At 44.6% G+C, this 4,971-nt stretch overlaps 1 pseudogene; it reads left to right on the forward strand.

Annotated features, from left to right (window-relative positions):
* The window catches only part of LOC132220100 (matrin-3-like), an 18,985-nt pseudogene extending 14,456 nt beyond the window's left edge, over positions 1-4,529 (forward strand).
* Positions 4,530-4,971: the final 442 nt, after the last annotated feature.

A 4,971-nucleotide genomic window follows, 5' to 3' on the forward strand; every position in this document is an offset into this window, starting at 1 on the left:
GGAGGGAGGATGAATAAGTAAATAGTTGACAGACATAGCAATGCTGCTCCCTGACTTCCATGAAGTAATGAATCTTCTAGCAATTGCTGACAGAGAACTCCTCAGGGGGTAACTGAAGGAAGAGTGAAAAAACAAATATCCCTTAGGCCTGTCGTGTTCTGAGTATCTGAGGATGGTCAGGTCTGGGCTTGAAGAAAATTCCTGATAGCAGATTTGGCCACACAAACCAAACGGCTTCATCGAGTAGTGGCAAGGGTCTGGACGCCCCGTGTGGTGGGGAGTCGTGCCGAGCACCGTGCAAACATTTCCCGTGGGCCGCAGGAGCAAGACCTCTGGAAGCCCATTAATTCACAGCTGCTGTAAGAGCTGATGCCACAAAACAAAGAGATCTGTACTCTGGGAGGTGAGTGCATGTGCATGTGTGTGTGTACGTGTGTGTGTGTGCATGTGTAAATATAAACTCAATAAATGAATACAAGCAGAAGGAAGGGTCTTACTTTATCACCTTTCTGTATAATATTTAGTAACTTTGGATAGCTTTTTTCTGATTATAAAATTAAATCAATGATTAAGAAATTTTGGAAAATACAGAAAATGACAAAAAAAACAATGTCACAAATAAGAAATAATCACTGTTAATATTTTAACATATTTCTCTCAAGATTTCTCCGCTGGAATCATACTCTGTGTAATGTTTTATAAACTACTGATTCCCATAACATTAGTCGCCCTGAATACTGTTGCCTGCCACAGAGTATCTATTCTTTTGCATTATTAACACCTACAGGTATTCTCATCATATAGATTTAAGATTCCTCAGTAGTATTCTGCAGGTATAAATGTGGTTTGTTTATATATGTTTTTAAGTCTGCTATTAAATATTAATGCTTTAATTCACATCTGTGAGGATTTCCTTAGGGTAAATTTTAGGAGGAAAAATCACTAGATCAGAAGATATTATCATTTAAAGTGTTTTGATATATATTACCAAATTCTTCTACACACTGTTGTGTACACTAACTCCCCTCTAGGAGGTGTGCCGGTTACCAGAACCACTGCCCACACTGGCTATCATTTCTCCTCAATTTTTCATGTTGAACAATGCAAAACATATAGATTTTTACTTTCTTTAGTCAATTGTGAGGTTAAACAATGCCCATTCTTTTTGTCATTTTGTATTGCTTTGTTCATTATCTAGATATTTTATTATTCAGGTATTTATTATTCATTCTTTCATTATTTCCTGTAAGGGCTCTTTATTTAATGAGGATGTTCACTATTTTGAAATAGTATATTAAGCTGTTTTTATTGTAATAAGAACATTCAATGAGATGTATTTTTTTAACAAGATTTAAGTGTACAATGCAGTATTGTTAATTATAGGCATATTGGTTAAATATAGCCCATCTCTACAACTTACTCATCTTGCATAACTGAATCTTACATTTTTAAACTTTTATTCATATGTTGAATACAAAGATTGTGAGTTTTTACGTAGGCGAATGTGCCAATTACCATATTTTTCATGTTATGGATTACGATTTGAGGCAGAGATCTTATATTTTTTCTAGATCATAATGCTTTCAGCACCGCTAGTTAAAGAAACTATTATTTTTCTACTGGTTTGAAATTTTACTTAGTCATAAATCAAGTTCAGCTTATACTGAAAGCCTGTTCCTGGCATTTTGATTCAGCCCCGTTAATCTGACTGTGGGGATTTGGTTCAATCGTGAGCTTGCTGTTTTGATTGCCATGGCCCTGTTTTAATATCAAGCTTTTGGGAGTGCCCCTGTACTGAAAACATTCCTGTTTAAACTTGATCTGACTCAATGAGTTTTCTAAGCCAAGCTGCCATGAAGGCTGGAAAGCAGGAAGGTATTTAATTCTCCACATATCCAGCAGGCAGAAATATCTATAGCTACATGTAGATTAAAATCACATTTCTTCTCTTTTGTTTTCTAATGCTTATGAATCTTTGCATCATTTCAGTATCATTGTGTTAGTGATCCAATAGAAACATAGAGGATTTATTAGATGTCAATATGCTCAACATCTTTGTATGTAATTTCTAAATCATATCTCCTTTTGAAAACACAAGATGTCATTCAAAATAGTCGGCCAATGGTGATTAATTGGTTGTAAGTTATGGAACACTTTAAATAAATAAGAAATTTGTGTGCCCTATCCTCTGAAAAAATACATCTATATGAAAAAAAATACATCACATACAATTTTAGCATTTTCTTAGATCATCTGATGCAAAATTATGGTCTCATTACTAGTAAAAAAAATACTCAGTGCTTTTCAAATGTATTTTAGCCAAGTCATCTGTCCTTAGATAAAAGCTTATGTAAAGAAAAAACAAAACATTTCTGGAGTTTGTAAAGCTCTTTAAGATGACATGACAGAATTAAAGCACAGAAGAGAGAGGTAGATAATGTGCCGGAGGGAGCCGGGAGTTCTGGCTGAGCTGAGAACAGGTGTAGACGAGCAGAAACTGGATTCGTCCGAGTAAAGGCAGAGAGGCGCCGTGTGAACCACTGTGAACCCAGGCTCATCACCAGACGCCGTTATCTGCTGCTGTGAACCAAGTCGGAGGGGTGTTGCAATTGTTAATTTTATGTCCCAGTGGGCTGAGCCACCGGGCCCAGAAGTTGGTCAGCCGTTATTCTGGGGGTCCTGGGAGGGTTTCAGATGAGATTACATTTAAAGCAGTAGACCTCAGAAAGCAGTTTTCTCCATAATGTGGGTGGGCCTCATCCGATCAGTTAGGTCAAAATAGAGCAAAAGGCTGACCCTGAAGTGGGAGAGAACTTTCCGGCCAGACGACCTTCGAACCCGGCATCAGCTCTTCTGGGTTCAACGGCGGCTCCCAGCCTTGGGGCCGGCGCTGGGACACGGGCTCTGCAGAATTTGGATCTGCCGGGCTCCATAATCACACGAGCCAGTTCCTCGAAATAATTGTCTTTATGTATATGAAGCCTATAGAGAATGCTGACCAATAGCCTTCTGTCCCAGCGGCCCGGGACAGACCAGGTTCGTGCCTGCGTCCGCTGCACATATCACCGGCACCCTTCTCGTTCACACAGGCCCCTGGCGTTTGGTGTTTGTTTATGTTTGACAAAGCAGAGCGGGGTCCTGTTTGTCTGAAATGCACCGCCAAAGGGTCTGCGATGCCCCCGGTGAGGGGGAGCCGTGTGGAGCGTCGTGCAAACACTTCCCGTGGGCCGCAGGGGAGGACCTCTGGAAGCCCGTCAGTTCCCAGCTGCTGTAAGAGCGGGTGCTGGAGTCTGCAAAGCTCTTTCAGATGCCATGACAAAGGTAAAGCACAGAAGGGAGAGGTCGATGAACATGCCGGGGGGAGCCAGGGAGTTCTGACCTGAGCTGAGAGCAAGTGTAGACGAGCAGAGACTGGATTCATGCGAGTAAAGGCAGAGAAGCGCTGTGTGAGCCACTGTGAACCCAGGCTCATCACCAGACCCCATTATCTGCTGCAGTGAACCAAGCGGGAGGGTTGAAAATAGAAACATGTTCAGTCCCCAAAGCTTGATATCAGCCAGGGGAGACCCACAGTGGCCCCAGCTTGGGGGAGGCGTCATCTGTTTGTTGAGAACAGCCCTGAGCAAGGCAACTGCAGGCCCCTGGGGACAGGCTGAGTGGAAACACCAGGGAGGCCGCGGCTGTGCCCCCTGCCCAGGCTTCTCCTCCCAGGGCCAGAGCAGGCTGGTGGTGGCAGGTGGCACCGTGGCCAGATTTACCGCCCCCTCAGCATGCCCCCTCCCCTCGTACCTGTGAGGATCAATGACCTGCTCCCCGGCACGAGGCCCTGCAGGGTTGTTCTGATGACCGGCTCCTCCTGAGGTCACTGCCTTTCATCGTCACTAGTCCCCCTCAGCCCCTGCAGCCCGAGGGAGCAGCACCTGGGTGGCACCAGAACAAGAAAAGTCTGGGAGCAAGAGAGGCGTTCTCTTAAACTCATGCAATTCTCAAAATGCCTCTTGCCAGAGCTCTTACTCCTTGACCCTGCTCCCTGCGCCAACGTGGGAGCAAGTTCCTCCTGGATCCTGCTCGACTACACCAACTGTGGGCCAGTGTTAGATGGAGAAGACACGGGCGGTCACAGGCGTACAGGAGCGGCTTTACTGCAGGCCAGTAGCCTTGCTAACGAGGAGCCAGCAGAGAAAACAGTTCTTCAAAGGAGCCCCACCGAGCAGCCGCGCACAGGCTGGTCCACAACACGTCTTTACACCAATTCTCACAAAAGAGGCTTCGTGCCAAAGAGTGACATCACTATCTGGGTTGTAGAAAGGCATGCCTGGCAGTGTGTACAGTACAACTGCTGTCATTGCCTTTGCACCCGCGTGTGGCGGCTTGGCCTTGAGCATCTGGCGGACTCTGATTCAGGTTCCCACACCTCTTTCTCTAAGTCACGTTACTACGATTCAGTGCAAACGCCTCCCCTGAGAGGAGGGATGAATGACCCAGGTTTGCATTCACCTTTTCCTCCATCCGGTGAATCAGAGTTTTAAAGCCTTAACATCCATCGCCATTGTAAGTTCCACGCTTAGGGTTATATCTTCGCACTTTGGTTCTTGTTCCAATCAGCGGTGCACTTGCGGAGAGCACGTCAGTTTCCAGTCCTGTTCCGTCACAGAGCCTTCCCGCTGACAGGCTTGTTCCCCAGGGTCTGATACAAATGCAGTCATTAAGGACACCTATAAAATAACTAATAAATAAATTCTGAACATTTAAAAGAGGTGATAAAGCACAACTTAACTTCCTAAATATAATTTCATCTTTTGCGGCTGTTTTTAAGATTTGAAATAGGGAGGAAATTCTTTACAAGTGGCTTTTATATATAACTAGAGGTCCGGTGCACAAAAATTTGTGCACTGGCGGGGGGGGGGTCCCTCAGCCCCACTTGTGCCCTCTCACAGTCTGGGACCCCTCGGGAGATAATGACCTGCTGGC

This window comes from Myotis daubentonii, chromosome 17 (assembly GCF_963259705.1).
Source record: "Myotis daubentonii chromosome 17, mMyoDau2.1, whole genome shotgun sequence".
In the NCBI taxonomy this organism is placed as follows: Eukaryota; Metazoa; Chordata; class Mammalia; order Chiroptera; family Vespertilionidae; genus Myotis; species Myotis daubentonii.